Below are 13,180 nucleotides of genomic sequence, written 5' to 3' on the forward strand. Positions count from 1 at the left end.
CACCTTATATGACTCAGCACAGACCCAGAGTCTTCATAAAGGTGGGTCAGGGTGGTGGGCAAGAACAAGAAAGAACGGGAGAGAGAGAGGAGGCAGAATTACTAATTCCACCTGGCCACAACCAACAGCTCACCCAAGACCCTTGCAGAGTGGGATCGTGGGGCATGGAACCCACCGGGATAATCCCACATTTCCATTTTGCTGGCTCCAGATCCTAAGCAGATCATTAAATGGACATCAAGAGCTATCCCTGGTGTTGGGAATTTCAAGACAGAAGAGTTTCTCAGCCAGGATGTGAAATTGTGGAACAAATGCCCACAGACAAAGGGAAGCGCATATCAGCACCAGGCCAGGAGACAATCTGGGAGCTACAATGGCATAAACCAGAGGAGGTTGATGTCGCCAGTTTATCTGCTTCTGTCTAACAGTTCCTACGAATTGTGAGCCAGGGAGCAATGTTGGTAGACTACTGAACCAGAAAGGGATAGTCCTTGGCGTGTCTAAATTTTTCTTCCTTTTCTTCTTTATTATCACCGTCACCTTGACCTTCACCACCAACATTGTTAACACTATAACTGATCATTTTTATCATCATTCCTTGCCCACGCACAGTCTCTCACAATGTACAGAGAATTTCTGCATCCTCTATGATATTGTGATCGTACAGTAACTCTCTGAAGCAGACAAGGCAATTATCAGCATCCCCGTTTTCCCAATGTGTAAACCAAGGCTTGGAGAAGGTAAATCGCTGGCCCTAAGGCATACTCAAATTCAGGTCTCTTGTAACTACTATTCATTTACAACACTATAACTTCACTCTGAGAATGGTACTAAAATAGTTAACAATTGATAATGCTTGAGTACTGACTAGTCAGGACAGAGACTCGTCATACACAACGGATGGATCTTGGAGACATTCCAGCCACTACTCTAAATACCACACCATTGTATCTTTTGGTCCAGCCTTCTCTGCCATTTCACCTTAAGTTCTGTCCCCAAATAAGATGGAAAGATGAGGCATTTAGAGATGAGATGGTGGGGTTATTAAAATAAAGAGAAAGCAAACAAATAAAAAATAAAGAGAAAGCTTTCGATCTTCTCTTCCTTGACCATCTTGAGCCAAGGGAGTGGGGGAAAGAGAAACTAATACCTAGAAAACAATGTTAAATAGGTGGGGGAAGGGCATGGCTAATAAATGGGTTTGTGGGCTTCAGAACTGGAGGTTTGAGTTCAGGCCAAGTCTTTAGGGTGTCCTGTGGGAATCACATGGCTTTAGATAGAAGAAAAAGGCAGGAATCAGGAGTCAGGTAGGAATAGGACTGGAGTGGGAGCCAGTTGGGAATCAAGTGAGAAGCCTATTTTCCCACTGGGAAATAGAAGGGTCTGCTATATGCTTCTGGCCTGCTTGATCCAGGGATGCGGGGAGACAAAAGGTAGCCAGTGTTTTCTTCAAAGCTAAAGGAAAAGTGTACAATCTGAACTCGAAAATTAATAGAAGATAAATCAGATTTTCACTTTCTCAGAAGCCATGTTTCTGAGCCATTTTCCATTCAAAAATGTTATTCACTCTATTTTTATACTTAGTTTTACCAATTTTTCTTACATACTGTTCTTTGAAAGGGATCTTTTTACTTCAGAAATACTCTACAATGGCCGTTAGAAAAAAAGTAATATAGATAAAGGCAAATAGAGGAAAAGAAAATGAAAATCACCTCTGATTTCTCTATCCAGAAGTAACATGGCTGAAAGTGCTGATTCACGCACTTCCAGACAGTGTCCCGTGGAAAAAACTATCATTGTCATGATGATGATTTACACATATTTATTTACTTTATTCCTAATGTTTTCTCTACCTATTGTTCTTGAAGTTTAGGGACACTATCTTTGTTTGACAACATAGACAATACCAGGAATCTGAAAATATTTTATTGCATGGGTATCTTGTTGATATCATAAAATCAGAGGCAGAATATATTTATTAGAAATATCCAAGCACAGGACTCAGAAACAAATTGCTTGTGCCTGAACAGCATCCTGTGTTTTCAAAGTGGCCATGTAAAACACAAAGCCCAGTGGAGTCATATATCACTACTACATAAACAATAATAACAATTCTTGATGTATATCTTCGTATTTTCTGCCTTGTTCTTGCAGAAAAGTTGGTAAAGGCTGATTAGACTGTTACACCTACTTTTTTTTAGAAGATGAGAGATAAGAGAAAATATTACCGCGATGAAAGGTGGGAGGGGGGAAGCCCAAAGGAAAATCTGTTTTTTAAAAACCTGGGACCTGGCAACATGATACACACACCTCTGAAGATTAGAGCAAAGCAAAACAAATGTGTGAGTTATTTCCCGGATCAAAAGTTTCAATCATCTCTCGGGCTCACTTCTTAGGTATTTGGATATCTGTAAATGATCAACAAGATGGCAAACAAATAAAAAAAAAAATCCAGAATGTGAGGCTTTCAGGTGAAATGGTCTTTAACCATGTTTCTGGCTACAGCCTTCATCAAAAGAATTTCTATCAGCAGGGGGAGCAGGGCTTAACATTAGGATGAAGGTATGTTCCTTTTTTATGATTATAATCCTGCTGAATTGATATGAAGCAGAAATGTGTGCAGAGATATGTCACCAAACAAAGGATCTCAGTTCCTCCATTTAAACGGGGAGTCATCTATAAGAAATTATTCTGCAGGATTTTTGACAACATATATGATGTTATTACTTCTCATAGAATTTCTACACAAAAGGAGCTTGGTTAATTGAATTTTGTATGTGGTAGGATTGTAACAGTTTCAGAATCCACTGATTTGGACATCTTTAAAAAATTCAGGTTTTTTTGGGGGCGCCTGGGTGGCGCAGTCGGTTAAGCGTCCGACTTCAGCCAGTTCGCTATCTCGCGGTCCGTGAGTTCGAGCCCCGCGTCGGGCTCTGGGCCGATGGCTCGGAGCCTGGAGCCTGTTTCCGATTCTGTGTCTCCCTCTCTCTCTGCCCCTCCCCCGTTCATGCTCTGTCTCTCTCTGTCCCAAAAATAAATAAAAAACGTTGAAAAAAAAAATTAAAAAAAAAAATTCAGGTTTTTGTTTGAATTCCGGTTAACATGCATGGCAAAGTTGGTTTCAGGTGTAGAATTTAGTGACTCACCACTTTCATCAACACCCAGGGCTTTGCCCAAGTGCCCTCCTTAACGCCCATCAGCCATGGAGCCCATCCCCCACCCACCTCCCTCCATCAACCCTCAGTTTGTTCTCTATAGTTAAGTCTCTTAGGGTTTGCTTTCCTCTCTCTCTCTTTTCCCCTTCTTCTATGTTCATCTGGCTTTTTTTTTTTTTAATTCCACATAGGAGTGAAATCATATGCTACTGGTCTTTCTCCGATTGATTTATTTCGCCTTGCAGAATACGCTCTAGTTCCATCCATGATTTGGAGTTGTTTTATATTTTAGTTTTTTTAATGTTTTTTATTTATTTTTGAGACAGAGACAGAGCATGAGCAGGGGAGGGGCAGAGAGAGAGGGAGACACAGAATCCGGAGCAGGCTCCAGGCTCCGAGCTGTCAGCACAGAGCCCGATGCGGGGCTCGAACTCACAGACCGTGAGATCATGACCTGAGCCGAAGTTGGACGCTTAACCGACTGAGCCACCCAGGCGCCCCTGGAGTTTTTTGATATTTTAATCACAGCATACATGAGTGTTATTGGGTTTTAAAAGTGCCACTGATCAACTCCTTAGTGTTCACTGAGATTTACTTGCCCAGATTCAACAAACCACTCTCTGAGCTAGAAAAGAAATCCTATTCTTACAGATCCCACATCTTCACTGAGGGGGAAAGCCTGATTCATATGAAAACATAAGACCAGGAGAGCTCAATATTGAGTTGCTGTTGAGACAGTTTCAGAAAAGAAAAACAACAAGTTGTGAGCTAGAAAGCTGTATCTCAGCACTGGTTCTTATATGCTAAAAACAGTAAGAAGAGGAAGAGCAGTAAGAGAAGAAAAAAAAGCAAAAAACGGATGCTCTGTTCCATAAAGTCATCTTCCATGAAAACAGGAAATAGAAGAAAATCCAGGCAAAAGCTGATACAAGAGGGATGTAATAGAATTGGCGAAAGTGGAAGGGAAGCTGGGAAAGGAAGACACATTTCTAACGCCTACTTTTTCTTTATGTCTTAAAGCAAACATTTACGGAGGACCTGTTATGTGTCAGGCACTGTACTGGGTGCTGGGGATAGAGGTGAATAAGACTGACGTGGTCCTGGCCCCCCTGGGATTTCAGTGATGGGGAGGGGCAATGGCAAGTGAGCAACTAAACAAAGCGAATATAGCCCTTGTTAATTACTGCGAACGAAACAAAAATAGGAATAAGGTGTCGGGGGAAGAACATACCTCATGTAGAGTGGTCAGCCAAGGTCTTAACTGAAGAAGGCACTTTTACACTGAGATGGAAAGAAGGGCAGTAGCCACTAGAAATTGTTTTCGGCATAGGGAACAGCATTGCAAAAACACCAGTCAGAATGAGTTTAGGGATTAGGAACTGTGAGAAGGCAGCCATAGCTCCAGCAAGCTAGGCCTGGGGGGGGGAGGTGGGAGGGGGTGCGTGGGCGCTGAGATGAGGCTGAAAACCTTGGGGCGAGGAACTAGGATTGTGTTCTAAGAGCAGCCGGAAGCCAGTAGAGAATTTTAAGAAGCAGAGTCACCGAGTCTGGTTTGTTTTTGAGACATCACCCTGGCTCTGCCTCACACCATATACAATAATTAACTCAAAATGGGTCATGGACCTAAATGTAAGAGCTAAAATTATAAAACATTTAGAAGAAAACCTGAGAGTAAATCTTTCTGACGTTGGATTAGGCAATGGTTTCTTAGCTATGACACCCAAGCATAAGGAAGCAAAGTAAACAGATAAATTGGGAGTTCTCAGATATAAAAACTTTGATTTCAGAGCACACCATCATGAAAGTGAAAATGCAGCTTACAGAATGGAAGATAATGTTTGCAGATCGTGTAAGTTTAAAAAAAACAACAAACTCTTACAACTCAATATTGAAAGGACCAAAAATCCAATAAAAAAAAACAAAAACGGCAAAAGACATTTCTCTGAAGAAGATATACAGGTGGCCAATAAGCACATGAAAAGATGCTCTACATCACTAAGCACGAGGGAAATGCAAATCAAAATCACAGTGACATATCACTTCACACCCAGGAGGATGGCTATTTTAAAAACAAAACTAAAAACAAGAACAAGAACGGCAATAACAAAAGAGAAAGGAGAATAGTTGTTACCAGGGACTGAAAGGAGAAAGTAATGGGGTAGAGTTTCAGTTCGGGAAAATGAAAAAGTTCTAGGGATGGGTCACAATGATGGTTGCACAACAGCGTGAATTATACTTAATTCTGCCAGAACTGTAAGAGTTAAAATGGTAACTTTTATGTATGTTATGCGTATTTTACCACAGTAAAGAAAAGTTAAAAGGGGAAGGGCAAAGGATTCGAATACACATTTTCCCAAAGAAGATATACACATGGCCCATAGATACGTGAAAAGACGCTCAACATCACTGGTCTGTAGGGAAATGCAAATCAAAACCACAGTGAGATACTAGTTTTACACCCACCAGGGCTGACTACATTCAAAAAAGCAGACAGTGACAAATGTTGACAAAAATGTGGAGAAATTGGCACCCTCGAATGTTGCTGGTCGGATTATAAAATGCTGCAACCGCTTTGGAAAACAGTTTGGCAGCCTCTCAAAAAATGTTAAACAGAGTCAGCATGTGACTGAGTGATTCCAGTCCTAGGTACACACCCAAGAAAATTAGAAACACAAGTAAACACAAAAATGTACACAAATGTTCCCAGGAGCATTTTGCATGATAGCCAAAGAGTAGAAACAACTCAAATATCCATCCGCTGATGAATGGATAAGCAAAATGTGATAGATCCATTCAATGTAATGGTATTCTGCCATGAGAAGGAATAAAACACTGATACATGCTACAACACGGATGAACCTTGAAAATATGCTAAGAGGCGAGAAACAAAAGATTGTATATTGTTGGATCCCATTTATACCAAATGTCCAGAATAGGCAAATCCATAGAGACAAAAAGTAGATTAGTGGTTGTCAGGGAATAGAGAGAGGCTGTTGATGGAGACAGAGTTTCTTTTCAGGATGATTAAAATGCTCTCTAACTGGATGGCGGTGATGGTTGCACAAAGTTTTGAGTATACTGAAACCCACTGAATTGTACACTTTAGATGGGTGAATTTTATGGTATGTGACTTATATCTCAATAAAGTTGCTATAAAAAACAAACAACATCGACCAAAAAGATCAACATGGCTGCTTGATGGAGAAAACAGGAAGGGTCCTTCAAGAAGTGATATGGAACCAGGTGACCAGTTAAAAAGCTACTAGAGACGTCAAGGCAAGAGGTGACAGTGAATCACCTGGGTGGGGAGTAAAGGAAAGGAGGAAGCACGGGTTTTGGTTTGGGTGAATGGGTCGTAGGGTGGGGCCGTTTACCACCCATCCGAGAGAGAGATTTGGGTTTGCGTCTGAAAAGGAAAACCTGCACTAAGTCATAATCCCAGTCCTATGAAGTAGGTACAGTTATCCCCATTTATAATTGAATAAATGAGGCTCAATGAAGTTCAAATAAATACCTTAATAATCATTAGCGCTGTGACTCACATCAGCCTGACTCTGACCCCCATGCTCTTTTTTTGTTTGTTTTTTGTTTTTCCATGGCAGTATTTATTTATTTATTTATTTATTATTGTCAAGCTAGCTAACATACAGTGTAGTCTTGGCTTCAGGAGTAGATCCCCATGATTCATCACTTACATACAACACCCAGTGCTCATCCCAACATGTGCCCTCCTCAATGCCCATCACCCATTTTTCCCACCCCCCCAACCCCCACCCCCATCAACCCTCTGTTTGTTCTGAGATTCAGTTTGAGTCTCTTATGGTTTGCCTCCCTCTCTGTTTGTGTCTCATTTTTCCTTCCCTTCCCCTATGCTCATATGTTAGGTTTCTCTAGTTCACTTAGCATAATACCCTCCAGTTCCATCCACGTTGTTGCAAATGGCAAGATTTCACTCTTTTTCATCACTGAGTAGTATTCCATTGTGTGTATATATACCACATCTTTATCCATTCATCAGTTGTTGGACATTTGGGCTCTTTCCATAATTTGGCCATTATTGATAGCACTGCTATAAACATTGGGGTGCATGTACCCCTTTGAATCAGCTCTCCTGTATCCTTGGGATAAATTCCTAGTAGTACAATTGCTGGGTTGTAGGGTAATTCCATTTTTAATTTTTTGAAGAACCTCCACGCTGTTTTCCAGAGTGGCTGCAGCAGTCTTGCACCAACAGTGCAAGAGGGTTCCCCTTTCTCTCCATCCTCACCAACATCTGTTGTTTCCTGAGTTGTTAATTTTAGCCACTCTGACTGATGTGAGGTCATATCTCAATGTGGTTTTGATTTGTATTTCCCTGATGATGAGTGATGTTGAGCATCTTTTCATGTGTTGGTTGGCCATCTGGATGTCTTCTTTGGAAAAATGTCTTTTCGTGTCTTCTGCCCATTTCTTCACTGGATTATTTGTTTTTCAGACACCCATGATCTTTATTGCACATTATATGAGGAGAGATTTTTAAAAGATAAAAAAGGGAGAGAAAGAAATTGGGGGGGGGCACTGCTAGAAGGAGGTGAAGACAGATGGGTCAGGCACCCCGTATGGAGCATTTTGCCACCTGGTTTTGACAAAAATATTTCTATTTATACTAATATTTATAGAAAATATTAGTATATGCTGTCACTTAAAACCAGAGAACCTCAAAATGTCACCCTCAGCTCCCAGTCAGTAGTCGGAGGTTGTTAATTTCTTCTCAAATTTGCTGACAGCCGTCTCCACGGACAGTGCTGCGGCTTCCTTGGGCCAGTGCCCCCTCACCTCTTGCAGGAGGTATTGCAACACCCTCCCAACCTTTGTCCTGTGGTCCTCCTGCCCCAGAAATGGGTGCTGGAGTGTGTGCAGACACACGCACACACCCCTCCCTCCTCATCCCTTCTCCATTGCTGGGGTGCTCTTTCTAAAATGCAAACCTGTCCATTTCATCACATGCCTTAAAACCCTTCAGGGAATCCTGGTGGTGCTCAGGATCAAGTTCAAGCACCTCAACCCGACTTACAAGGCCCTTCACTATCTTGACTCCATGTACCTCTTCAGCCTTTCCTCACTCTCCCCCTTTACCCACGCCTGGCATCACACACCCCTACCCCATGGGCCAGCCACACTGAACTATTTTCAGTCCCCTAATGTACCATGCTCTTGCTGACCTCAAGCCTTAGCACGTGTCGTTCTGGCTGGAACAGCCATCTGTGACAGTTGCATAGCTAACTCCTACACATCCTTTGGTCTTCCGTTGCCCTCCACGTCAGGGCTAGGTGCCCTTTGGACATTTCTCGTGGCCCTCTGCACAGCCCCCGTGGGCACAGTGGAATTAAGGGGTGGCCAGCTGAGCCACCAGATGGAGAAGCAGTCTCCAAGAGAGAATAAAGATCATAGGAAATGTAACGAAACCAGAAAAATCCTCTCTCCCAGAACCCTCTCAGAAGGACTTGTCAGAATATTCTTTCCAACCACACAGTGCTATTAGGCCCACCCTGTACAAATGAAATGAAAGGCAGATCGATAAATAGATAGATAGCCGGATAGAAGGATAGATAGACAAACATTTCACATTTATTCATCTTTGGTCAACATCTTGTTGTTTCGGTCTAGCGGAGCCCTCAGATACAGGACCCGGGTTGGACTTCCAGTTCTATTGCCAGCTGAAGGACCTACCCCAGAGCTGTGTTGGGAGGACGATCAGAAGAAATCAAAAGAGGGAAATTATCTGGCATATTACCCCTCCCAGTTGGTGCTCAGTAAACACTAGTGATATTTATTGGCTCACTGGTTCATCAATATTCTTTAAAACCTGAGTCCTATTCCCAGAGTATGAGGCTGTGCCTCAGCGTCATGCCAGCCGCGCGCGTGACAGTGTATCTTCTGGTTTTCGATAATCACTCCCTCCCAGCTTCCTTCCTCATCCACACCTGCACCCCCCTCAATTTTAAGCTTTGCTTGGCCCAGGCGTCAGGCTCTCAGGATGACAAACCCACATCGCCACCTGGAGGACAGCATGAGAATCTGGGGAAGAATACCATTTCATGGCGCCAGATAAACTAACTCCGCTGTTCCGTGCTGGTGCTAACGAGGCCAAGTTCACAGGTTCATCCCCAAAGGGACCAATTAGCTTTACACGGAGAGACACTTCAGAGCACAGCCCCAGTCTCTAACCCTGGCCCCTGGTTCACACGCGTGTTGGTTAGAAAGTGGATTCATCAGGCCAATCCCATTTTCCATAATTTCTTTAAAAAAAAAAAAAATCCGTCTGTAAGGCCGTGTGGAGACAAGACAAACAAGATCTGCTCTCTACTTTTAAGGAATCTTCACCTGCAGGAGTGTTTCCCCAAATGATTCCCGAGATATCAGCGGGAGTTATGAGAATAGAGGCTCCACTGTGCTAAATCAGTTTTGGAAACACTGATCTAACCCAAGTCAGGCAGGTTCTCTCATGGAAGGGTTTCCTAGAGCCTTTAACATGCTAATAGGCACTGTTAATTTTCCAATAAGGAAATGTGTGTGCAGTGTTTCCCAGATTTGGATGGCCATAAGACTTACCCCCAGCACCCCCAGTCTGTAAAAAAGAAAAGAAAAGAAAAGAAAAAGAATAGTAATGAGTCTGCTGGCCCTGGGTATAGCTGCTTCCACTGGAACATCTATTTTAAGAAGCAACTCATCCACGGGGAAAAGTTCACAGTCTATTGCTAGGTTTAAAAAAAAAAGCAGTCTAAAGAACAGTATCCCATTTTGAAAAGACAGAACAAAGATGTCCATACACTTGAGAGGAAAAAAACTGAAAAGACATAAACCAAAATGTTAACCCTGGTGATCTTTATGCTGGAGTGCCCATTGTTCTTCTGTGTTCTTTACATGTTTTTCAAGGTTTTTTTTTTGTATTGAATATGCATGTGTATTTTATTTTTTTAAGTTTATTTATTTTTGAGAGAGAGTGAGCACGTGAGGGAAGGGCAGAGAGAGGGAGAGGAAGAGAGAGAATCCCAAGCAGGCTCTGTTGCTGACAGTGGGGCTTGAATCCACAAACCATGAGATCATGACCTGAGCAGAAATCAAAAGTCGGACACTTAACTGACTGAGCCACCCAGGTACCCCACTTATAAATTTTAAAAGAAAAACAACAAAGCACATGCTCTAGGATAGTATACCATCTTTGTAAGACTATTATTATAGAATCCTAGCAAGAGCTAACATTTTCTGAAGGCTAAGTGCCTGGCATATGAATTATCTAGATTATCTTGTTTAAACTTCACATGAATCGTATGAGATGAGGTGCTATTTTTTGTCCCAATTTAAAAATGGAAAATTAAAGAAAGAAACAAACCCTGTGGAACCAGAATTTGAACCCATTACTTTCCTCTTTGCTGTCTATCCTGCTCCCCCAAGACACACACACACACACACACACACACACCATGAAAAAGAGAGACGATGCTTTTCCTCCGGGGAGAGGGACTCTTTGAAGGCAATGATGCTGTGTGCTGTCCCTGTGCCACACGGCTACTAGCTGCCATTTATTAAATGCTCACTGGTGCCAAGAATTATTCTGAGTTCTTTGATATATATAAACATGTAAACTGAATAGCAGCTGGGCTCTCCAGACTTTTAAGATCTGCCTTCTGCAGGATTGCTTGGGCCACCTCTCTCTTCTTTCTCTTTCACTGGCCACTAGAAGCCCTGACAACTACTGGGTGAGGCCATTCAGCCCTCTCCAGCCACCAGAGCCATATTCAGCTCCAATTCTACCGCAGTTAACATGCTCCTTTAAACAGGCTTTCTACCCAGCTGCATGCTAGTACTCTTTATCTCTCTCTGTCTCTGTCTCTCTTCTCTCTCTCTTTTCCCTCTCTGGGAAGGGGCCCAAAGGAAAATTCTATTTCCTCACTGGTATGAAGTATGTCTACCTTCCTTAAAAGGCAGAAGTGTCTATCATCAATTGGGGGTTAAAATACTCTCTTTTTTTTGTCCATCACGGGTGCATTTGCAAAGTCGTTTCTTTCATTAATTCCATTTTACAGAAGAGGAAATTGAGGGCAGGTAATTTGCCCAAGGTACCAGTGCAAGTACACGCTGGACCACTATTTGAACCAGGGCCGTCCAGCTCCCCGTGTCACCAAGATTCAGAGGAAAACTGGCCCACTTTGAGCTGCCACACACAGAAACTTCCCTGAAGATATGGCTCTTGCTCTATGGAAAATATGTCAGGCTGACTCAGTTTCTCTAGCGCAAGTGAAAACGAGCTGGTTAGAACAGACTGGTTTGAAGCAAGTGCACAATTCTTTGCCTTCAGGTAAGAAATCTGGTCCTGCAACCAGTTTTACGTGATTTAACTGCTTACCTCAAGGACAACAGTAGCCCTCTAATAGAAACCCCTCCTTTTTCTCTGTTCCCCATCCCCACTCCTGTTGCCTTCTTCTCAGTCAGGCCACCATCCACATTGGAAAATCACTCTGTTTTTTTTTTTTTTAATTATGGGAGATCTTTTCCTCTGTGAGACTTGGCTCTGGACAGAGATGATTACTAGATCCTTTCCCTCACTGGGTGGCATCTTTTAGCCCAGCCTGAGGTCCCAGCCTCCTGCAAAGTTGAATAAACCCATTCTTTTTGTCTTTGCGTTGACTTCCAGGTGAGCTAGCAGCTGAATTTCCCTGCCAGCTGGGCCTTAAAGGGCAAACAAGGCTCATGGCAGAAGGCATCACGAAGCGATCTTGGACAACGTGGGTTCTTCATTACATCTGCAAAATGCCACTAGCACCTTTGACCAAACATTAATACCGCACGGCTTTGACATCTTGTGATATAGCTGGAGTTTGAGGAATGGGGCTAAGGGTTGATTGGGGTCCCCCAAAATAAATCTTTTCTACTGCCATGAAGCAGTTACAGTTGCACAACTGAAATACCAGCCCTTTGGAAAAGCTATCAAACCCACTCATGCAGTTGGGTAATATCATCATCCAGAGTACTTCCTAGATGCCTGGTGTTCGAAGCACTGTGCACAGCAAGTTGAGCAGACACAATCTATTATGTGAGACATTTCCAAGGCAGGATATATGTTTCTGATGCTGGAAGTGAAACTGGTTCAGACAGATGTCAAAGTACCCCTCATAGGATAGTGCATATATGTATATACGTGTGTATATATATATATATATATATGCACTAACATTTATTGGGTCCCCTTCCATTTTCCAGGTCTGTGCTATATATCTCACATCATCTTCAGAGCAACCTTTGAAGGAGGGGCTATTGTTACCCCTGTTTTACAGATGAGGAAACACAGGCTTTTAGATATTAAGTAACCAGCCAAGAAGATACAGCTAGTAAATGATGGAGCAGAATTCAAATCCAAGCCCCCCTGACACCATGGTTCACACCCATAATCACTGCACCCTACTCGTACAACTCATGTGGAGTGGCTCCAGCATGAATTTTGGAGTTTGGGAGTTGGATAGCCCCAGAGTCACATTCTCACTTTATTACTCAGTTGGACCGCGTAACCAACCTTTCTAAACGTTGGTCTCTTCATCTGCAAAAGGTAGGAACCTTAATGCTTAGCTTTCAGGGTTGTGAGTAAAGAAGTACTTTTGTAACCATATTGCATCCAAAGACCTGGTTCAGTCTCAGAACCGGAATCCTTTTGCACAGCAGGAGCACAAAGGCTCTTACAACAATGACTGCTGTTGTGTTTTGTTTCACTTACAAAGCCTCTAGCCCATGGTACACACGCAATAAGTATGTAGCTATTCGAATTCTTGTTTTTAAATATACTTTCAAGTTATATCTTTAAATAACTAACTCAATTTATCTGATTGAAATGTTACTTAAATCAAGCTCCTTCTCTACCCCATCCTCCACGTTTTAAAAGACTCTCAGTCGTTTCTCCTCATTTGTACTGAAACAGAGTGAGATGTATGGCAGAAGCACGATCTCAGCCTCAAGCTACGTCCCTCAAAATTTTAGGTTGACTTGTACATATT

At 42.4% G+C, this 13,180-nt stretch overlaps 2 long non-coding RNA genes across 3 annotated transcripts; one reads left to right on the forward strand and one right to left on the reverse strand.

The window, feature by feature from the left end:
- Nucleotides 1-1,910: 1,910 nt before the first annotated feature.
- LOC131487682 (uncharacterized) lies at nt 1,911-4,985 on the reverse strand. Its single transcript, XR_009249884.1, has 2 exons — nt 4,387-4,985; nt 1,911-2,408 (listed from the first exon to the last, which is right to left on the reverse strand). It is a non-coding gene; the product is annotated as an uncharacterized LOC131487682 (long non-coding RNA).
- On the forward strand, nt 2,443-12,076 carry LOC131487681 (uncharacterized). Of its 2 annotated transcripts, XR_009249883.1 has the most exons (3): nt 2,443-2,562; nt 11,222-11,493; nt 11,830-12,076. It is a non-coding gene; the product is annotated as an uncharacterized LOC131487681 (long non-coding RNA). The 2 variants fall into 2 exon arrangements; XR_009249882.1 differs by lacking the exon at nt 2,443-2,562 and having other exon boundaries at nt 5,082-11,493.
- Nucleotides 12,077-13,180: the final 1,104 nt, after the last annotated feature.

Source organism: Neofelis nebulosa, chromosome 10 (assembly GCF_028018385.1).
Source record: "Neofelis nebulosa isolate mNeoNeb1 chromosome 10, mNeoNeb1.pri, whole genome shotgun sequence".
Taxonomy (NCBI): domain Eukaryota; kingdom Metazoa; phylum Chordata; class Mammalia; order Carnivora; family Felidae; genus Neofelis; species Neofelis nebulosa.